This window comes from Erpetoichthys calabaricus, chromosome 10 (assembly GCF_900747795.2).
Source record: "Erpetoichthys calabaricus chromosome 10, fErpCal1.3, whole genome shotgun sequence".
NCBI classification, from domain to species: Eukaryota; Metazoa; Chordata; class Cladistia; order Polypteriformes; family Polypteridae; genus Erpetoichthys; species Erpetoichthys calabaricus.
The window spans coordinates 21,478,920-21,503,069 of record NC_041403.2 but is presented as its reverse complement, the minus strand read 5'-3'; the positions used below and the strand labels follow the sequence as shown (position 1 = coordinate 21,503,069).

At 42.0% G+C, this 24,150-nt stretch overlaps 1 protein-coding gene and 1 pseudogene across 1 annotated transcript in view; both read left to right on the top strand.

Annotated features, from left to right (window-relative positions):
- nos1apa (nitric oxide synthase 1 (neuronal) adaptor protein a) overlaps positions 1 to 24,150 on the top strand; it is a 510,182-nt gene that overhangs the window by 184,394 nt on the left and 301,638 nt on the right. The gene's annotated exons all lie outside the window — the stretch shown is intronic.
- LOC114658891 (60S ribosomal protein L27-like) lies at positions 14,532 to 15,007 on the top strand (annotated as a pseudogene).

The following is a 24,150-nucleotide window of genomic DNA, read 5'->3' as shown; positions in this document are numbered from 1 at the left end:
AGATAGATAGATACTTTATTAATCCCAAGGGGAAATTCACATACTCCAGCAGCAGCATACTGATACAAAAACAATATTAAATTAAAGAGTAATAAAAATGCAGGTAAGAACAGACAATAACTTTGAATAATGTTAATGTTTACTCCCCCCGGGTGGAATTGAAGAGTTGCATAGTGTGGGGGAGGAACGATCTCCTCAGTCTGTCAGTGGAGCAGGACATTGACAGCAGTCTGTCGCTGAAGCTGCTCCTCTCTCTGTAGATGACACTGTTTAGTGGATGCAGTGGATTCTCCATTATTGACAGGAGTCTGCTCAGCGCCCGTCGCTCTGCCACAGATGTCAAACTGTCCAGCTCCATGCCTACAGTAGAGCCTGCCTTCCTCACCAGTTTGTCCAGGTGTGAGGCATCCCTCTTCTTTATGCTGCCTCCCCAGCACACCACCGCATAGAAGAGGGCACTCGCCACAACCGTCTGATAGAACATCTGCAGCATCTTGTTGAAGGACGCCAGCCTTCTAAAGAAGTATAGTCGGCTCTGTCATCTCTTGCACAGAGCATCAGTATTGGGAGTCTAGTCCAATTTATCATCCAGCTGCACTCCCAGATATTTATAGGTCTGCACCCTCTGCACACAGTCACCTCTTAGGGGCCTGGTCCTTCTTAAATCCACCACCAGCTCTTTGGTTTTGCTGGTCTTCAGTTGTAAGTGGTTGGAGTCGCACCATTTAACAAAGTCCTTGATTAGGTTCCTATACTCCTCCTCCTGCCCACTCCTGATGCAGCCCATGATAGCAGTGTTGTCGGCGAACTTTTATACGTGGCAGGACTCCGAGTTGTATTGGAAGTTCAATGTATATAGGCTGAACAGGACCGGAGAAAGTACAGTCCCCTGCAGCGCTCCTGTGTTGCTGACCACAATGTCAGACCTGCAGTTCCCGAGACGCACATACTGAGGTCTGTCTTTAAGATAGTCCACGATCCATGCCACCAGGTATGAATCTGCTCCCATCTCTGTCAACTTGTCCCTAAGGAGCAGAGGTTGGATGGTGTTGAAGGCGCTAGAGAAGTCCAGAAACATAATTCTTACAGCACCACTGCCTCTGTCCAAGTGGGAGAAGGATCGGTGTAGCAGATAGATGATGGCATCCTCCGCTCCCACCTTCTCCTGGTATGCGAACCTCAGAGGGTCGAGGGCGTGGCATACCTGTGGCCTCTAGTGGTGAAGCAGCAGCCGCTCCATGGTCTTCATCACAAGTGACGTCAGAGCGACAGGCCGGAAGTCATTCAGCTCACTAGGACGTGATACCTTTGGGACTGAGGTGATACAAGATGTTTTCCAAATCCTCTGGACTCTCCCCTGTTGAAGCGCAGGCACAACTTCTCAGTGGGATTATGCTCTGGTCAGTGACTCGGCCACTCCAGGACATTCACCTTTTTGCTTTGAAGCCATTCTTGTGTTATGGCTTGTCATCTTGCTGGAAAACAAATCTTCTCCCAAGGATCAGGTTTTCCTTCAGGATTTCCTTATATTTTGCTACATTCATGGTTCTTCTACCCTCACAAGCCTTTCAGGGCCTGCTGCAGAGAAGCATCTCCACAGTCTGTTGCTGCCACCACCCATGTGTTGCTGCCACCACCCATGCTTCACGGTTGGCGATGGTGGGTGTGCGTTTGATAATATGCAGTGGCGTTTAGTCTGATGGCCACAAATCTGAACTTTGGTCTCCTCAGACCACAGAACCTTCTTCCAGCTGACTTCAGAGTCTCTCCTTTGTCTTCTTCTGAGGTGTCCAGTGTGTTTTTTTTGACTTTGTCGCTTTCCCATAAAACTGTGACTAGTGAAACATTTGATCAACAGTTGCTGTTGGCACAGTCTCTCCAGTCTCAGCCGGTGGAGCTTTAGTCTTTCAGAGGTCTCTTGGTGGCCTCCCTGGCTTGTGCTCCTGTACAATCACTTAGTTTTGATCTACGGCCTGCTGCAGGCAGATTTACAGCTGTTGTCTTACTCTTTCCATTTTTTTCATGATTGATTTAACTAGATATTCAGTGACTTGGATGTGTATATTGACTTGGAACATAAGAGCATAAGAAATTTGACAGACGAGAGGAGACCATTCACTCCATCAAGCTTGTTTATTTTGCTAATAGCTACTGTAAGCTCTCCAAATTTCCTTCTTAAAGTTTATCAAGGCTTCTACTTCAACTCTATGTCTCAATAGTTTGATCCAGAGTCCCACAACTCTTTGTGTCCAGAAGAACTTCCTGGCTTCAGTTTTAAATGAACCTCCCCTTAACTTCCTGTGATGTCCTCAAATACCTGATTCACACTTTAGCTGAAAGAAAGTTGCTGGATCATCTTTATCGATGCCTTTGAGGATTTTGAAGACCTGGATTAGGTCCCCATGCAGTCTCCTCTACTTGAGACTGAACAGGTTTCATTCTTTGAGTCTGTCAGTGTAGGACATGCCTTTAAGTCCCATGATGCACCTGGTTGCTCCCCTCTGCACAACTTCTAAGTGCTGCTATATTTTTCTTGTACTGTGGTGACCAGAACTGCACACAATACTCCATATGCAACCGTTTAAGTATATTATATACTCAATATACTTGCTTCGCTTGCCAACTCTCTAGGTTTGGTTAACCGGATATACAACTTAAAGAGATTGTTATTTTCATGGGAATTGTTACATATGCATTATTTTCACTTTTACTTTAAAACTTCAGTAAAAACAATACTTGGAATTAACTTTTCTTCAAGATCTGATTGAATTTTGATTCCGTGTTTGGATTTACATCGTGACAACACAACGTATAACTGTCCATGAGTGAATTTCGTTTCTTTCACTCTACTAAATTAACTGACTTTTTTGAATGTTTGTCCCTGTGATTTGTTAATTGTCGTAGCAAAAGCTATTCTAACGGGAAACTATAAACATTTTAATACGAGTGACATACTGTATCAAGATCTCTTTTGGTGTCTAAGGTTATCTACGAAAGATGTACTACATTACCTTTCTTGTCACCTGTTAAAATTTTACATGTCAGAATTGTTTGACCAATTTTTAATACAACTAATAGTCCATCAAAGTCAAAGTGAACTTTATTGTCATCACAACCATATACAAATTGTAAAAGCTAGCCTGGCCATAGACAGACACGACAACGCAGTGTCAAACCACTATTATATTTACAATTATTTACAGGTCACAGTCCTTGGTTCTCTCGACCGCCTCCACTCCTGCCATGCAAGGTCTCTGATTGGAGTGAGGCGGCCCCTTTTATCTTGTCCCAGATGTGCTCCAGGTACCTGATGATGCACTCCCCAGTGTGGTGGAAGTGCTGCCCTTGCACCCGGAAGCACTCCAGCCATACACCATCCCAAGTTTGTCAGCACTTCCTGGTGTCCCGGAAATGCTGTCCCCTAGGAGTCAAGGACCGGCCGAGTGCCCAAGGAAAAGAAGCACCACTCTCCCGGTTCCTCCTTCCTCCAGGCATCCCGGCGGGGCAGGGTTCCTGGCCATCTATCACAAAGTATACAGACAGACGAAATTGCGAAACTCAAGGTCCACAGTGTAGCAATATGAAGTGCAATAATAAATAAAAAATAAATTAAAAATAGAATTAAAATGAAAATGTAAAATTAAAACACAAACAAGACAAGACATTGTGCAAAGACAAGACAAAGAAGTAGCAGCAATATTGACGTGTAGAAAGCAATATGAACATTGATGCAATGTGTGGTATTTGCAATCTAGATACATAAATATAGTCAATAGATATGTAATATAATAAATAAATAAATAATAGATAATGCAGAAATTATCAGTGTATGATAGTTGTTTAAGACGTGTAAACAATGACAGGTCAGAATGTTTCACAGCAGAAGGATATCAAGAATGTCAAACTACACTCATACATCGTAAATTACTCGGTAACATTACGATGCATCCTTCTTTCAACAGTAATTCGGCCGGTGGAAGACTGTACGTGTTAACGGTTGTAGATATTCTAAGTTGATGTTTTCATCTTCCGCACGATCACCACCAGCTGTTTCAGCATAGTCTACTGATACGCATTTAACCAATTTGCCGTGTAACCGATCGACAATTTTCACGTTAATTCGATTGACTTCATTGTTTCTCGCTGCCATATTTAGATGAATGGGTGATTCTAAACTAGATCTTCGTAAATGTGTGTCTTTGTGTGTATTCATAAGTAAGCCCTTTAATGGATTGTTGTCTGTTCAGGTTAAGCGCCGCAATGCACCTGATGACCGTGGTCTTGTTTGAAAATAGTTGTAAGCATGGCGTGACTTGAAAGAATCTTATGGCAAAAGTCTCCGTCTCGTGGGACTTCCTTCCAAAAAATCTCTTCCAAAAGTTGTATCTTGTCCCAGATGGCACCCTGCCCAGGGTTTGTTTCCTGCCTTGCACCCTGTGTTGGCTGGGATCGGCTCCAGCAGACCCCCCGTGACCCTGTAGTTAGGATATAGCGGGTTAGATAATGGATGGATGGATAATATAGAGAGATATCCAGGTCAGGTCAGGTTGGGGAGCATGCACTGATACAGTGTGTTGCTGTGCCCACCACACAACAAACAGCTTGGGATACCAGTTGGCAACCCCCCAGGCAGACGAGAAAATCCAGTCCCACCCTATCTGCCACAGCCAGGTGTTACGTGGGCATCCGCTTTGGCCTGGTCAAGCTGCTCAGGTTCTCAACAATGAGGGTTTCGTGAGCCGGATCACCCTCTGGGAATCACACCACATGGCCGTAGTGCAGTAACTGACGCTCCCTCACAATGCAGGTCATGTGCCTTTGGGACTCCATGAGCAACACAAAGTCAAACCAGTGGTACCCAAGGATTCTCTGAAGAGAGACAGTACCGAGTCCAGTCTTCGTCTCATGTCTTGCAACGTCCCTTAACTTAAATTCAGCATTTTTTACAATTTAACCTAACATTTCATTTGTCTTTTTAATTGCTTCTGTGCATTTCATTTTCCTGGTGTTTTCCAAGTTGTTGCTTGGAGTGTTCTCGTGTCCTCGTTATGTGTGAGTTAGCCCTTCAAGCTGGTTCTTCCTCATTCAGACTTCAGTCCATTGAAACCCCAGACAGATGATCTCCGTTGAACTAATTCTGTGACTTCTGAAGCCAGTGGGCTGCACCGGTGAGGATTCAGGGGTGTCATTTTAAAGGAGGTTCAGTAATTTTGTGTTTTATCTTTGTAATCAACTTGCAGGGGTCTGTTTTCACTTTGACCTTTGTTGATCAGTGTCAACAAAGCCAAACGAAGTGCACTATGGTTCAAAGTTGTATTACGGTAAAATGTGAAAACTTCCAAGCTTTTTATAAGCAGTTTGTGCTTGTTCTGGGGGTCATTTTCCACTTGTCAACATGAGACCGACATGCAGGACAGATAAATATCATATAGGAGAGATGCTATCCAGATTTAGGCTGTCTGGTGAGGGGTCAGGTTTTCAGGGAGTGCCATCTGATAATTACCTTTGATCAGATTTGTGGTCACGTACATGTACTCTAATGTCACCTTCTGTGTATAGCGTTCACTGATATTGTCTATGATGAAAGGCACTGTACACATGTGAGGTTTAAAAATTTTTCTTAGCATGATTTGGCAACACAGCTGTGTCAGGCTCTCCCAGCACCCTGTCCCATGTCCTCTAGTGTATATTTTATATATGCCGTTGACGTCCTGCCCCTCTACAGCCAGATGTGTGAATTTGTTTCTACCAGAGTCAGGAAAAGCTGATGTCATTCTGGCACTGTTTCTGGCTCATCCTGTTTGTTCAGTCTGTCAGAGGCCCATCCCAAAAGGTTTTTAACACTCGCTCTTTCTCAGGGTGTGCCACCAGTTTGCACACACTTGTTGAGTGTGATACGTCTCAAGCGCTAATCCTGTTTGAAGCTATTAGTCCGCCAACGTTTCTTTTTTAATAAATCTGCAACAATTTCAAAAATTCTTTTTTTTGTCTGTCAATATGGGGTGCTGTATGTACATTAATGAGGAAAAAAATTAATTTAAATGATTTTAGCAAATGGCTGCAATATGACAAAGAGTGAAAAATTGAAGGGGGTCTGAATACTTTCCGTACCCATGTGTATATATATATATATATATATATATATATATATATATATATATAGTAATAAGGCGCTATATAGCGCCTGACCCGGCACAGACTGACGCAGAGGCACGTGTAAGATCAACAGACTTTTTATTTTTCTCTTCAGCCATGGGACACGCCTTCCCCGTGTCCCACAGGCCCAACACAGTCCCAAAAGCACTTAGCCAACACACAAACATTTTTTCTCTCCACCTTGGCACCACCACTCCTCCCAGGCAACCTTGTCCTCTTCCTCCCGATTCTGACTGTCGAGTGGTGGAAGCTGACCCCTTTTATAGCCCACCCGGAAGTGCTGCAGGTGCTTGATCACCTGTTGCTAATTGCACTTCCGGGTGGGGTTGTAGAGGTGTCCAGGCTGGCTCAGTGACCCATGCAGCACCCCCCTGGCGGCCACCCCAGGTCCCCACAGGGTTGTGGAGAACTCTATCTCCCATGGAGCCCTGCGGGAAACTGAAGCACCATCGTCACCCAGGGAGGCTGCCACCAAGTGTCCCAGGGGAGGTAATGAGGAGCCCATGGCTGCTCCCCCGGAACATATACAGCAGGGGCAGCTGGGTCCCATGCCATGACAATATATATAGAGAGAGATTGAATTTGCATACATTTACTCTGGTTGGTTAATTGGTTTACACCCAAATGACTCATATAAAATGAAAGTCTATTATATTATATTCTGGTTCTTCTTATACCTTTGAGTTGAGCCACCACCCCTGAAATTTCTGTGCATGTAACAACTGTCGATTCTGTCTGTTTGCAGGACATCTGCTGATTTCTTAGTCATCTTTTAGTCCTCTTTCAGTACATTTTGTTTTTCACTTGGCCTTTCTTTGTGTTTTTTTTATTAACCCTTTATGCTATTTCTTTAAGATGAATGCTGTGTTGCATTAAAATTATTCCTCCACATGCCAATGGGGTCAACTTAAGCTGGTCATCTGCTGGTTTTCTTTACATCTCATTACTGTTTGTCTGTTGGTTAAAGAAGAATTAAAAGGCAAGTCAATTAAAATCAAGGCAGCGATGAAGTAAAGGGCTGAAAGGAAAACCTGCATCTACTGTGGTCCTGCATTCAGCACGTCATGTCATGGGCCTATGATGGATCAGAGAGGTGCAGGACTATATAGCAGTGTAGCTCAGACACGGGAGTGTAGGTGAGTGTGAGTAAGAAAAGACGTGCGGCAATGGAGTGCTTAATGGGGGAATGGGCTGGTTAATCATTGATATATGTGAGAGCAAATAGCACAGCCATCACCCATTAATGTTCTGTGGCTCATTTAGAGGTAGACCAGTCATGGGGAGAAGGAAAAAAAAAATCCGAAGGGTCAAAATAAAGGCGAGAATCTGCAATGTATATAAAGGTGGTCTTTTGAGAGGGGGATCCAGTCAGAAGAAGCCCCAAGGAGTGTACGAGGAGTGGCGCTTTGGAGGAAGTTTAAGCAAGTCTGCTGATTGTTGGGAAGGAGCAGGGGACATCGTGGGCTCTAGAACAGGGCCAGAGGGGACTGTGTTAGTTGGTGTCTCCCACCGGCTGAACAGACCCAGAGAGAGAGGACGGGAACACTGATTTGTGAAATGGGAAAGGCCGATTCTACTTTTACAGTCATGAGTCGATTAACACTTGTCACAGCAAGACACAGGAAACATCAAAGGTTTGGGGCAGCCACCCATATAATATCCCTGGCTGCAAAGTGGGTATTTTTTCCATGAGTTCTGCATGGTACAATGTCCAAAACAGAACTGACTTGACTTTGGTAAAATGGCGGTTTTAAAGGCCGTGACCGGAAGCGGAAGTGATGTTGGCGAGACCGGAAGTGACGTCAACCGGAGTGCCAGTACCGGAAGTGCCGTCTTTGTGACCGGAAGTGTCATTGTCCAGGGTGCCAGTACCAGAAGGGACGTCATCAATGGCACCTCCACCTAGTGAAATTTCCCAAGAATAGTCTGCAGAGGATGGAGAGAGAGAGTTAGTGCAGCTCGCCACCCCATGGTCTGGCATGGTACTGCTGTTATTTAATCCCTCTAGCTGCCTCCCATGCACACGTGTGTGACATGCTGGAGATACGATAAATGAAATCGAATAGCATCACAATGCTGTCACAAGAGGTCGTATTACAATATTAATGTTTGTATTAATGTCTTTTGATCATTATTATTAATTTATGTGATGTATGTATTAATTTTAGGTTAGGGTAGCTTAGCTTAGGTTAGGTTAGGTTACGTCAAGTCAGCTGTATACCTGATGTGTCATCGGGGTGGTCTGTCTCTGCATGCATATAGATTTTCTATGCACACTGTGCACAGGATGCAGGGATGGAGATGCGGTGCTTTGTGTCCAAAGTCTGTACGACGTTGACTCACATAACAACCAAATCGACTAACGATGCTCTGGGGTTAACCGTATGCCATCATTCCTGGTTTTAGTTAGTTGGATTTATTTAGTTTTTTTTTTTTATCTTCCACACTATTTTTGTGAATTAATTGTGGACACAAAGAATGTAACTACACTGCATGTTTGGACACGGTTTGATTCTTTTTTTGTTAATAAATGCACACTTTTGCACTTTATAGCCAATAACTTGTTGTTGTGTCCCCACATGCCCTCGGTTATGAACTACTAAATGCGCCATTAAATAGAAGGTGCCCAAGGGTGACGGGCATGGAGCATCACACTTCAGCATCTGAGTCTGACACCCCATAAATGCACCCTGACGCTTATTTGTCTATCTGCCTAATTATAATCATTAGAACAATCTGGACGAGAACAGGCCATTCAGCCCAGCAAAGCTTGTCAGTACTAGGGACTTAATTCTTCCAAAATAAGATCAAGTTTTGAAAATCCCTAAAGTCCTACGGTCTACCACGCTACTTGGTCACTTATTCCAGGTGTCTGTGTTTCTCTGTGTGAAGAAAAACTTCCTAATGTTTTGTGTGAAGGTTACCCTTCACAAATTTCCAATTGTGCCCCCGTGTTCTTGATGAACTCATTATAAAGTCACCGTCTCGATCCACTGGACTAATTCCCTTCATAATTTTAAACACTTCAGTCAGGTCTCCTGTTAATCTCCTTTTTCTTAAACTGTAAAGGCTCAACTCTTTTAATCTTTCCTCCTAATTCATCCCCTGTAGCCCTGGAATCAGCCTAGTTGCTCTTCTCTGCACATGCTATGTCCTTTCTGTAGACCAAAGCTGCACACAGTACTCCAGATGAGACCTCACCAGTGACTTATAAAGCTTGTGTAGAACCTCCTGTGACTTGTACTCCACACATCAAGGTGCTATATAACCTGACATTCTGTTAGCCTTTTTTGATGGCTTCATGGGAAGTGTTCTGTATGTTATTCAGTCAGGTTTTTTAAAACTGCTGTTTCCATGCGTAGAACAAAACTAATATTTGCAATCCTTACACCCCCTGGTGGATTAAGTGAGAAAGCGTAAGTTGTGAGCAGGAAGCCAAAAGCTAAGCTGTCTTGTTTAAGTTGTAGGGTGTGTATCTGTATGACATGCTGAGTCATCAGTGTTTCATGCTGCATTAGAAATCAGGCCCTACTGAACTGCTATTGTATATGCACTGTGTACGGTTTAATCCTCACTCCATGAGAGTTTATAAATTATTGTATGTACCATATGCTGTATATCAGAAAACCCTATAGATAAGCATAAAACAAGAAAACAGATACACAAAGTGCCTTTTTTTCAATTACCACAGAAGGTGCTGTGTAGATAGATACGGTGGCCTAGTAGTCAAGGAATTGGACTTTATCTGTGTACCGGGCCGACAAATTCTGCAGGCCCACTCCATGACGTAGCGTGAGTCATTTCACTTGCCAGTGCTCCTTTAGAGAATCATGCCATTGTAGTTTGTGTGTTCAGAATAAAATCACCAGCTCAACAAGTCATTGTAAAATGAACAAGGAACAGGAGTTTACTTGAGGGCAGGACGACACTGTCGTTTTGTAGTTATAAAGCACACGGGGCTGGTGGCTACTACAGAAAGGCACTATATAAAGTTGAGACTGTTTCTTAATTTCTCCTAGATAGATAGATTGCATTTTATTTGACCAAATGGGGAAAATTAGCTTTTTGCACAAGTGTAAGAAATAAATTTTAAAATTGTTCAACCTGTGATTGTTGTGGATCCCTAAGTACTTGTAGGGACTGCACCACCGCTACATCCACTCCTTGAATAGTGACCGGACAGAGCAGCTCTTTGGTGCAGCCAATGTCAGTAAGCAGTTCGTTTTTTTTTTTTCTGATATTGAGTTACAGACAATTCTTTCTGCACCAGTGAAACAACGTTCTCCATCTGACTCCTCTCCACTGTCTCATCTCCCTTATCCATACACCCTGTAAGTGCAGAATCATCTGAGAATTTCTACAAGTGACATGACCTGGTGTTATTTTTGTAATCGGAGGTGCACAGAGTGAAGAGAAAAGGAGATGGAACCATTCCTTGTTTTGCTACAGTATTATTCACGCAGTCCTAGAGCCTCACAAACTGTTTCCTCAGTCATGTAAATTTTATTTAAGATAAAAAATAATTACACACACCATGCAACAGGGCCGTGGAGTCGATACACAACTGACTCAGACTCCTCAATTTCTGGTACCTCCGACTCCTCAATTTTTTTGTACATCTAAATCTTCAATTTCTGGTACCTCTGACTCGGACTCCTCAATTTATGGTACCTCCATCTCCTCAATTTCTGGTACTACTGACTCCTCAATTTCTGGTACCTGAGACTCAGACTCCTCGGTTTCTGTTACGTCCGAATCTGACTATTCAATTTCTGGTACCTGCGACTCGGATTCCTCAATTTCTGGTACCTCTGACTCCTCAATATCTGGTACGTCCGACTCTGACTATTCAATTTCTGGTACCTGCAACTCGTATTCCTCAATTTGTGGTACCTGTCACTCCTCAATTTCTGGTACCTGCCACTTGTCAATTTCTGGTACCTCCGACTCTGACTCCTCGGTTTCTGGTACCTGCAATTTCACAATTTCTGGTACCTCTGACTCCTCAATTTCTGGTACCTCTGACTTCTCGGTTTCTGGTACGTCCGACTCTGACTTCAATTTCTGGTACCTGCGACTCAGATTCCTTAATTTCTGGCACCTGCCACTCCTCAATTTCTGGTACCTCTGACTCTGACTCCTCAATTTCTGGTACCTGCGACTTCACAATTTCTGGTACCTCTGACTCCTCAGTTTCTGGTACGTCCAACTCTGACTATTCAATTTATGGTACCTGCGACTCAGATTCCTTAATTTCTGGTACCTGCCACTGCTCAATTTCTGGTACCTCTGACTCCTCAGTTTCTGGTACGTCCGACTCTGACTATTCAATTTCTGGTACCTACGACTCAAATTCCTTAATTTCTGGCACCTGCCACTCCTCAATTTCTGGTACCTCCGACTCTGACTCCTCGGTTTCTGGTACCTGCGACTTCACAATTTCTGGTACCTCTGACTCCTCAATTTCTGGTATGTCTGACTCCTTGGTTTCTGGTACCTGTGACTCTGACTATTCAATTTCTGGTACCTCCGACTCGGATTCCTCAATTTCTGGTACCTCTGACTCCTCTTTTTGTAATTAGAATCAAATATTTACTGTGTTCATTGAAAACATACAAGATTCAAGGCACTTCATTACTGCCTGTGATAATCATCAAGTGTTACTTTTTAGCACATTAACCTGTTAAGGTTCAGTTTTAAAGGCTGTAGTGATGCTGCTGTCGCTTACAAAACACTGAATAACATTAAAAATAAAACTCAATTTACAAAATTCAAAAAGAAGCTTTGTTTCAATCAAAACTTTAAAGAAAAAATAGTTTAATCAAATTAGTATATTTGAGATTTCAACACATCTTATTAAACTTTTCATTTATTCGGAGTCTGTACATTTTTTTCCAACTCTGACTCCAATAACCCAATAATTGCTTCCTACTCCGACTCCACTGCCCTGCCCTGTGGTGGGCTGGTGCCCCATCCAGGGATTGTTCCTGCCTGTGCTCAGTTCCTGCTGGGATAGCCTCTAACCTCCCTGTGACCAGTACTCCAGATAAGCGAGTTTTGAAAACATGTGGTTGATGGCATAATGATATAGTGGAACAAGTCGTTGTCACTGCCCTCAGAAATCAGACCTCTGTTGCATGTTGAATTGCTGGACATCATGAACTGCGGCTCACTCCCTGCATGGCTCCCTGCTCAGCCTGCAATGTGAATGGACCAGGAGGAGTTATTGTAGGTCTGAACTGTCATCAGATCTTATGGCACATTCTCTGGTTGGAAAACATTTCTGTGATATTTTAATATATTTAAGTAAGTTATGAGAATGTTATTAGTTAAATTCCGAATGTTTTTGACTTGAATGTATTGTGCATTCTTATTATACATAAATGCCTAATGTTAATAATCCTAGGCTGTTACTGTAAATCAACAAGACCGTGCAGACCCCAGGTGGTGGTCTTTCACCTGCTGCTTATTGATGCTCTTACTCCACATCACAAGATGTGATGCAAATTGCAGTTTTTAATGCAGTTGTTATTTGTGCAGGATCTGTCGCTAATGGTACTTCATATTTTTTTGAGAAGCATCTGTTTTTTAGCTGAGAACTGAAATATTAATCTTGTTTTCCAAATACCTAAAACAAATTAGATAATGTATGCCTGGCACAACATGCAGGTGCATTTGAGGGCTTAGTGAACTGTTTTGAAAGTTGAAGCGTGTTTAATTTGTGTTTATTTGCTTCATCAGACACCATGATATGGTATTCTTGTCTATTAAATATTTTCATAACAATGAGTCATATTCAAAACTAGTAATGAATAGAATATAATTACTGTACATTTATCATTTAACTACATAAAATACATGTTGTTTTAAATAGCATTTCAGAATATCATGTAGTTAAAACTCAACTCAAATATGCTTGTGCTGCTTCAGGTAGCTTTAATAGACATGCGGTTCTAATACAAATGGAATACAAATTGCAGTTTTTAATGCAGCTGTTATTTGTGCAGGATCTGTCGCTAATGGTACTTCATATTTTTTTAAAACTTTAATAAGTGCCTCTAAGTTACAAATGATGTCCGGGGGACTGGACAAACTCCACATGGACATCGACCAGCACACAATCCAAATCCATGATTCCAGTTCAATGGTGCTGCACCAGTAGTGACTGTTCTACCTTACTGCCCTCCATAAGATCATACAGTATTCAGCTTGTTCAAACACAGCGCTTCCATTGAGAATGTGCTACGTCTCCGCAGCCGCAGTGAAACGACTTGCCTTAAGTCTGGTCAGAACTGGAACTAGCTTCAATGATGGAGGATGAGGAACACATTGTCTATTCCTCTTCGACAGCAAGTAGTCACTCACGGAGGAATGAGCTGTCACACCCTTGCAGGTCAGGTCTTCCATTTGAGTGTTCACATCCCGCCTGCTCACTGTTAGACATAACTTTTAGGTATTGTGATTACCACCAGGAAGTCAATGGAAACTGTAAATGCTTCTCTCGCCAACCCCCCCGGCCTGCGCTACACCCCAGTAACTTCGTACCTCTGTTGCTTGCGTATTTGGATTTCACTTTCACCAAACAACAAATCTTTTAATTCTCACGGATAGGCCTCTTCATTGGGAAGAAACCCTACTTTTCCCTGATGACAACACGACTTAGACGATCTACAAGTCTCTGAGTTAAAGTTTAAATCTGAACAATATATTTAATCTCTTTTTGCTGTTCCGTTATTTTACAGAGTAATAATTTCCGTTTGTTTGTGCTAATGCGATATTTACTATCATTTTTGAGACTTTCGAATTTTAGTACTTTCATTATCTCTAACCTGCTCTGCATGTGTGCTGCGGCAACGTTTTTGAATTCTTTACGACATTCTACATTGTCATCTACTCTTTGTCTTTTATTTCCGGCCCCGGGCATCTCGTCTTGCGGGACATGAAAGTATCTCTCTGAAAAAGTCTCGTCCCAGGATTTTTTTTATTATAATAGAGAGGTGTGTATACACTGGATTTTTTCAAACCATTTTCTTGAAAGATCAAATTGCTCTAAATAGCTTCAGACACGTGTTTGGTTTCACGCTGATCAACTTTCTTATTTAAGTCTAAGCTTCACCCATGATGGTGGCTGTGAGCGAACGAGTGAATAAGAAATGTGTTCTTACCTGAAGTTCCAAGTATCTGATAAAATTAATTGTTTCCAGTTTTTTTTTTTGACATCATAAATGTGGAAGGCCTGTTTAATTAAAGCGAAACCTTTACTGTTTCGAAGTGGTTGTATTCGGTCAGTTTCAAGGCTTTTTAATTCACCTGTGGACCCCGGTACCCTTATGCATTGTAAATGTCATTTTACGTGGCACATTAATTGCCCTTTTTTATTGTCTGTGGTGGCCATCGAACAGCATTGCGATGGGCAAGTTTATGAAACCTGGGAAAGTGGTTATGGTCCTTGCAGGGCGCTATGCAGGACTCAAAGCTGTCATCGTGAAGAATGTAGATGATGGCACGTCTGACAGGCCTTACATCCGTGCACTTGTGGCTGGAGTTGACCGCTACCCACGGAAAGTTACCACAGATATGGGCAAAAAGAAAATTACAAAGTGATCCAAGATCAAGTCTTACGTCAGGGTCTACAACTATAAGTGCCTGATGCCTGCCCGATACTCTGATAATATTCCAATGGACAAAAGCATTGTCAACAAGGATATATTCAGAGATCCAGCCATGAAACCCAAAGCCAGGTGGGAGGCAAAGGTTGAGTTTGATGAGAGGTACAAGACTGGAAAGAATAAGTGGTTTTTCCAAAAGCTCAGACTACAAGTTGTTTCTGCATTATTGTAAAAATAAATGTTGCCCAGTGGGGGCTGGGTGGTCTCGTGGCCTTGGAACCCCTGCAGATTTTGTTTTATTTTTTTTCTCTCCACCACTCTGGCGTTTTTTTTTTTTTTTGGTTGGTTTTTTCTGTACTCCTGGCCATCGGACCTTACTTTATTCTTTGTTACTTAGTACAGTGAAGTCGTGGTTCAGAGTTCGCGATCTCAGTCATTTGCAGATTTTTCTTTAGAACCTAACTAATAATTGTTAGCGGAAACCTCAAATATCCTCTGCAATTTTTTATGGCTTTTTTCGTGGCAATACTGTGCTGTAGAGAGAACACAAAGCAACCGTTGAGGAAAACGTGGCTTGGGCTAGTGAAAGTAGCCAATCCGAGAGAGTTATTTGTTTCTCCTTCCTACTGAGTGGCTGCTGCCCTGTGACGCATCTCCGGCAGATGCAGCCCAGCGTTCCCGCATCATAACAGTTTACCGCGTGTAGCTATCGCGAGTGTTTCACTGAGTGTTCTTGTGTTTTTTAATGCCCTAAGATGCCGCCCAAATGCCCTGCACTTTTTAAGCCCCAGAAAAAGTTTAAGACAGTCCAGGAGAAGGTTGAACTACTGGATTTGCTCCCGGAACTAAAAAGTTATGCTGCAGTAGCCACCCAAGGAGCTGTAAATCCTCTGCTTTGCTGTGCAGTCATTATCTTCATTACATACCTTCATCGTACTGCACAGCTAATTCATCATCATCTTCAATCAATATCATTCATTATTTGTGAGTACCCATACATTTTACTGTATTTTTATTAAATTAAATTATTACGTATTTACCCTACTCATACCAAAGAAATCGACAGCGCATACCAAAGAAAACACACTTGCATGAATTACAGTACATATAGGGGTAACATCGGTATTTTACATTCTAGCACTGCGGGAGACATAGCGGTACAGTACTGTACAGTAGACGGGTTTGCCTTTACATTCTTTTTTTTTTTTTTAGGATAATGTATTAAGCTGAGTTTGAAATGAAATTAAAGTGTTTTGGGGGTAGATTTAGGGTTTAAACTATAAAAACAGGCATTTATAGGCATTTTTTTGACCACATCCAAAATTTGCGGTTTTTCACAATTTGCGGGTGCTCTAGGAATGTAACCCCGGCGAATTTCGGGGGTCGTCTGTATTACCTAAGCTTATTTTTATATGTTTATTTTTTTTAGAAACTTTTTTCTTTTTCCTTCATCTTGTAAAGCACTTTGAGCTATATCATTTGTATGAAAACGTGCTATAGGAATAAATGCTGCTGTTGTTGTTGACTGTGTAGAAGTAACTTTAACTTGGAAAACAGAAAAGATAACAGATACTAACACACACCCCGTGATGGGCTGCTGCCACCTTGTTCAGGGATTGTCCCTGCTTGATGCTTGCTGCCTTCAGCTTCCCCGTGACCCTGCTCTGGATAAGTGGGCTTTGAAAAGAATGAAGAGAGACGGGATAGCAATACTAGAGCAAGTTATGGCCACTGCCTCCACAAACGGGAACCCTAATGGACTTGAACTCCCAACATTGAGATTTCCAGCTCTCCGAGAGTGAGAGAAGGTACTGCTGGGTAAGACCACCGGCCACTTTTCGAGGCTACAAATCATAGGATCAGGCGTGTGAGGCGTATTGGAGTCCTTTAGAGAGACATTTCTTTGTTAGTTTGGCACTGAACTATTTATCTCCTTGTTTTCCGAAAATATAAAGCAAATTAGAAACATGTTCTCCTGCCATCACATAGAGGGGCATTTGGGGACTTAGTGAGCTGTTTGGAAAGTTGGAGCGCTTTTAATTTGTGTGCTTCATCAAAGACTGTGATATTGCATTCTTGTTTATTAAAATATTTTCACATTCAATGAGTCATATCCAATACTGCTAATGCAGAGAATGTAATTACATTTATCACTGGAGTACATTAAATACATGGTGTTTTTTTTTAAATACTATTTTACAAAACAAACCCAAATTGTCTTGTGCTTGTTCAAATAGCGTTCATAGACACTCAAATCTAATACAAGTGGAATACAAATTTCATTTCTTATGCTGTTGTTATTTTTGCAGCATCTATAGCTAATGATACTTTGCATTTTTTAAACATTAAGTTGCTTCAATGGAAGGTTGAAATTTATGTTCAAGTCTTAAGCTAAAATTCTTGGCTGCAGCTGTTGCTTTTCAGCCAACGTTCCTATCCTGGCTGAGGCTCAAATGCCATTTTTATGTCTGTTTTGTTTATTGTTTATGTTAATGTTGTTGATTATTTAGTTTCTTTATGTTTAAGCATCTTTTGTGATATGCCATCTGTTTTGTGGGTGGTCCCACCAGGAGGTGGAGCCACCTGTCCATCACCTTTAAGGGACTGCCCTCAGCTGTATAAAGGCCATGATAATCCACAGTCCCTTGCGGTTCATTGTGGATGTGCTCAGGATGTGGTGAGTTTCTCTTGTGATTATTCTTCTGTTTTTTGTGATTTTGGGGTTATGAACCTTTTCTGCTCTTGGATATTGTATTGAGACAAAGATTAATATTTGGGTTGCTGTTTTGAAAGCATCTCCTCCTCTGATGTTATTTTTGCATTACAGAGAATTTTTGTAAAATATATATTTTTTTGTTATTCATAAAGCTTCTTCATTGATTTTTTTGTGTGAACAGCTGGGGTTCACAGTTTTCCCCTCTAGTTGGGACTTTGATGCATGGGAATCTCTCAAGTTCATAACAACAACAACAACAACAACAAAGATAGATAGATATGAAAGGCACTATATGATAGATACTGTGAAGTACTTGAGACAGCACAAAACAAAGATTTGGGGATTTGCCCCTTATATTGTCGATGAGTTGTCAATAGCGACTGATAACGGTCTTTTTGTAAAATAACAGACAAGTGAATATAGCAAACAGGTTGACTTTATACAGAACAGCAGGAAATGAAAAGATAGCATTGGTATGGTCCGGCAGTGAGGTCATCAGGATGGAGTGGAAGTGAGGTCATCTGCAAAGGAAGGGAAGTGATGAATTTTGGCTTAGTCTTCCATGGTTCTGAAAGAGGAGAAGAGAAAAGGAATTGATGTTCACTACCAACCCTTTTCCTGGTGTCTTTTATGCCCCGTGTTGGACCCTTTGGCTGTCCTCTAAGCGCACGTGTGTGACAATAGATAGATATGCAAGGCACAATATGCTAGATTGATAGACATGAAAGGCGATATGTAATTAATAGCTACAGTGCACCCGGAAAGTATTCACAGCGCATCACTTTTTCCACATTTTGTTATGTTACAGCCTTATTCCAAAATGGATTAAATTCATTTTTTTCCTCAGAATTCTACACACAACACCCCATAATGACAACGTGAAAAAAGTTTACTTGAGGTTTTTGCAAATTTATTAAAAATAAAAAAACTGAGAAATCCCATGTCCATAAGTATTCACAGCCTTTGCTCAATACTTTGTCGATGCACCTTTGGCAGCAATTACAGCCTCAAGTCTTTTTGAATATGATGCCACAAGCTTGGCACACCTATCCTTGGCCAGTTTCGCCCATTCCTCTTTGCAGCACCTCTCAAGCTCCATCAGGTTGGATGGGAAGCGTCGGTGCACAGCCATTTTAAGATCTCTCCAGAGATGTTCAATCGGATTCAAGTCTGGGCTCTGGCTGGGCCACTCAAGGACATTCACAGAGTTGTCCTGAAGCCACTCCTTTGATATCTTGGCTGTGTGCTTAGGGTCGTTGTCCTGCTGAAAGATGAACCGTCGCCCCAGTCTGAGGTCAAGAGCGCTCTGGAGCAGGTTTTCAATCAGGATGTCTCTGTACATTGCTGCAGTCATCTTTCCCTTTATCCTGACTAGTCTCCCAGTCCCTGCCACTGAAAAACATTCCCACAGCATGATGTTGCCACCACCATGCTTCACTGTAGGGATGGCATTGGCCTGGTGATGAGCAGTGCCAGGTTTCCTCCAAACGTGACGCCTGGCATTCACACCAAAGAGTTCAATCTTTGTCTCATCAGACCAGAGAATTTTCTTTCTCATGGTCTGAGAGTCCTTCAGGTGCCTTTTGGCAAACTCCAGGCGGGCTGCCATGTGCCTTTTGCTAAGGAGTGGCTTCTGTCTGGCCACTCTACCATACAGACCTGATTGGTGGATTGCTGCAGAGATGGTTGTCCTTCTGGAAGGTTCTCCACTCTCCACTGAGGACCTCTGGAGCTCTGACAGAGTGATCATTGGGTTCTTGGTCACCTCCCAAACTAAGGCCCTTCTCCCCTGATCGCTCAGTTTAGATAGCCGGCCATCTCTAGGAAGAGTCCTAGTGGTTTCGAACTTCTTCCACTTACGGATGATGGAGGCCACTATGCTCATTGGGACCTTCAAAGCAGCAGAAATTTTTCTGTAACCTTCCCCAGATATGTGCCTCGAGACAATCCTGTCTCGGAGATCTACAGACAATTCCTTTGACGTCATGCTTGGTTTGTGCTCTGACATGAACTGTCAACTGTGGGACCTTATATAGACAGGTGTGTGCCTTTCCAAATCATGTTCAGTCAACTGAATTTACCACAGGTGGACTCCAATTAAGCTGTAGAAACATCTCAAGGATGATCAGGGGAAACAGGATGGACCTGAGCTCAATTTTGATCTTCATGGCAAAGGCTGTGAATACTTATGTACATGTGCTTTCTCAATTTTTTTATTTTTAATAAATTTGCAAAAATCTCAAGTAAACTTTTTTCACGTTGTCATTATGGGGTGTTGTGTGTAGAATTCTGAGGAAAAAAATGAATTTAATCCATTTTGGAATAAGGTTGTAACATAACAAAATGCGGAAAAAGTGATGCGCTGTGAATACTTTCTGGATGCACTGTATATAGATATGAAAGTCACTATATAACAGATAGATAGTCATGAAAGGCACTATATAATGTTGAATGGTTCTTTGGCTAAAAGCCCTCAATGCTAGTGTATCTGTGCCGCATTGCTCATAATGGGCATTGATGTACGAAATTACAGAGACTTTTACCTTCTGTTTAAAGTCTGCAAAAAATAACCTCAGGTTAAACCAGGCCTGTGTGAATCGACATGTCAGTAAAATTCGGTCATTTGAGGCATTCAAATGAAACAAAATTTGCAGAGGTCCTCTGGTAGTAATTACTTTACCTAGTACCTAAAGTTAAAAAAAAAAAAAAAGAAATGTTGGTGTGCCTGCTGAATACGTCGGGGTGTTCTGTCCCTTCGGAGGTCCGTCAGTGCACTGATAATATGGGTGGGGATCAGCAGAAGACCTCTTTATTTGATATTGCAATGATTTTTGCCTGCCGATGTAATTTTTTAAGTTTTACGATTCGGTATTTCTGTCCAACTTGACATTTTCAAGCCGTTGCACTACAATTAAACATACATTTTAAAGTGTTTTTATTCAGTCAATGTTATTATTGAGTCAACAAGTAAAGTTCATAATGGTATCCATAACAATTGCAATGTATAGAATTAAGGAATTTCACACTGGCAGTGCCATACCATGTGCTCTGTTCCCTGGGCTGTCACATTGGTAATCAGCCTGTGCTCTAGAAGATCCAACAATTTCTACTTTTGTCACAGAGATTGGTGAACTTTGGCACTTCTGTCACAAAACCCAGTGACGCGTCTTGTTCTTCCTAGGATCTGTGCAACAGCTGGTGGTTTGAGTCTGTGCCAAACTGCCAAGTTTAATGTGTGCGCATGGCATTTAACATGAGGGAATCCGACCACCTGAGCTGCAACAAGCATACAGTATTCGGTGCATTGCTGAGAACTAACACTGGCACCTTTTCTTCATTTCTCCATTCTTCAGTGACATTATTAAGTAACTCGGCCATATAGGCCCCGATATGACTTTTATACATGGTGTAACCAGTAGGTGGAGCCGCTGAGCCCCAAACACCAGACACAATCACACCGAAACCAATTACGGGTTCAAATTAATAAACGTTAACTCCACAGATCAAAATAAGAACTTCCAAAGTAAACAGCCCATAAAACAATCCTGTTGTTTGACAGGATGAGTGTGAAGACACATCCACTTTCTCCCAACTCTGTCTGCCAGTTAAGATGATGAGTTTCCTTTTATCTTGAACCCAGCAGCACTTCTGGGGGCTAGGACGTGGTCCATAGGAAACACTTCCGGGTCAGACAAGAGTCCCCCAAAGTAGGAACTGTATCTCAGCAGCACCCCCAAAAGGGCTTTATTACAGAACTTCAATTCCCAGGGAGGCTGACCCTCTAGCATATCGGGGGACATAGTACCTGGGTGCTGTCCCTGGCATCATTCTGCTGGCTAGGTGTTCTTGTACCCATCCGGTCAGAGAGCCTGTCCTTTCATTTTCTTTTCTCACGGCGTTCCATCTGGGAAAGATTACCCTCAAGGACACCCGTCCATTTCCTGCAGCACTCACAACGACTAAGGTTTGTAGGATCCATGAGGATAAGCAGCATTCTTCAGATATATGATGTGATGTTACTGTAAAATAACACTCTGTGGCTCTCCAAGTCCATGAATCACAGGTCGGGGTAACTAGGACCCTATGGAATCTGTTTTATCGTTTCACAAATTCCGTTTTACTTTTTTTGATTTTTGGTTTTTACCGTTTTATTTTTCCTTGATTCAGATTTTTGAGTTTTACGTTTTCTTTTTTTTTTTTTTTTTTTTTTTTTTTTTTACTGTAAGAAAGTAGTAACAGCTACAACAAAACAAACAATAATGAAATGGCACTTGACATTCCTTTTTAATGAAGCCGCACACTAGCACAAATGAACCTTATTTTGCAGTTTCATACATCAGGTAGGAGCCCAGATCCTCCATGATACTGTATGCTGAGATTGCAGTAGGACAGTGAGTGCCCTCCAGAATTGTAAGAGCTCTTACTAGTTTGGTGCAACCTTCTGAGAGGAAGGTGAACTTCACTTTTAGAAAAAAGAAAGAATGACCCTCTTTTAAGGGATTGTGGCATCAGAGGAGACGCCTGCTCTTCTGCCCAGGATTGTAGGTACCGAGTTTATAACGGAAGTGTCAAATGTGGACCTTGTGTGCCTCGTCACTGCTATGCAAAACATTTATTAAATCCCGAAACATCGCTGTTAATTTTGGAAAGGGAACCCGTTAACAACCAGTGCCATTCACTAATAACATTTTTCTACGGGACAGACTATTAATACCGGTTAAATACCTGTATAATTTAATCAGTTAAATGATTCACAGTAAATATATCACGTACGATTAGAACTGCCTACATAAAAGAATTACCATAGAGCCAAATGTTTACTCGCCTATCACTATGATGAGAACGCTGTGCTCTCGGCTATCAGTGGTTTCATCAACTTACAACATATATCACTGCACAACAATAATTTTTGAAAAGTCTTCCTTCCTGACATGTTTTTGCTGACTGTGACAGGTACCTACTGGGTATGCACAAATATAGTTTTGGTTTTACTACATCACGGCACTCTGAGAAATAGACATTTATATGTTTACTGACAATAACGTATTTAGTCACGTTTATGTTTCGCATAAGCTATTAAATTCAACAGAATTAAAATAGTGTTTTTCTCCTGATTTACTTTTGTATTCAATGTCTGGTGCATCACGTTGCAGTGTCCAACAGTAGTCAGCAAGCATTGACAGATTCCAGTTTCCCTGGTATCGTCTCTCCATCGTAGCACTGTCCTGGTGAAACCTTTCACAGTGTTCATCACTGACAGCACCGAGATTTGCGGAGAAGAATGTCCAAGTGTGAGTGGAGGAAATGAATCTTGACTGACAGGTTGCACTTCATTGTCTTGTATGCTTTGAGAAGTTTGTCTACCAGCTGAATGGAGTTTGGGGCTCTGTAATTTCCCAGAAAATTGTCAGCAATGTCTTTGAAGGCTTTCCAGGTAATTTTTTCGGGCCCAACTAACAGATCTTCAAACCGCTTGTCACTCATAACATGTCTGATCTGGGGGCCAACAAAAATGCCCTCTTTGAACTTGGGGTCAGTTATTCTTGAGAACATCTGTCTGAAATAATGAAAACCTTCGCCTTCCTTGTTCAGTGCTTTCGCGAAATTCTTCATGAGTCCCAATTTTATGTGAAGAGGAGGCAAAAATATCTTTGCTGGGTCGACAAGCCACATTTTTCTGTCCTGGAACTAACTTTTTACAGAGTGGCCAGTTCTATCGTGAATAGTGCAACTCTTTGGCATGGCTGTCCCATTCACAGATGAAACAACAGTACTTTGTATAGCCGAGCTGCAGTCCTAGTAACAGAGCAAAGACTTTAAGATCTCCACAGATATTCCAGTTGTACCTGCTATACTGGACGTGCTTCAGCAACAGTTCCATATTCTCATACGTTTCTTTGATGTGTGCTGCATAGCTGACAGGTTCTGAAGGATAAACGTTGCCATTGTGTAGCAGAACAGCTTTCAGGCTTAACATTGACAAATCAATGAAGAGACGTCACTCTTCGGGGTTGTGATCACAACCCAAGGCCGAGAACAATCCTTCAATGTCACAACAGAAATAGAGACTGTCGACTTGTGCAAAAAAATTTGGTTATATTATGATGTCGGCTTCAAAACACAGAAATTTTCGTACCTGGTGACAGCAAACACCATTCCTGCAGTCTCGAACCCAGCAGCTCGGCTTTTGCTTTTGACAGACCCAAATCTCTGACCAAATCGTTCAATTCGGACTGAAGTAACAGTCCGTCACATAGTCTTTCTGTTCTTGCCATATCATCGGAACAGCAAACGGCATCGTGTTTCGAGTGCCTCTGAGCCAGGCTCTCAGACTGACAGCACATGTCGCACAGCAAATGTGAGGCGCCCATTCCTTGTCTTGATCACCAGTTTTGCAGCCGAAATACAGATGATAAGCTCTCTTCACAAGAGCAGTCATCCAATGTCTCTGAGGCGCAAGTGTATATTCGCCACAGATATAGCAGAATGTATCGTGGCTGTTACGACATTAATGAGACATATCGCCCGACACCAAACCGTCTATAGCATCAAGCTTACTTACTGTTATATTGCTACAGATACTATACTTTACTATACTGATACTATAAATACACACTGACTATCTATATTAACCAAATGAGCAGGATCGGTGTATGCAAGCCACCTTTA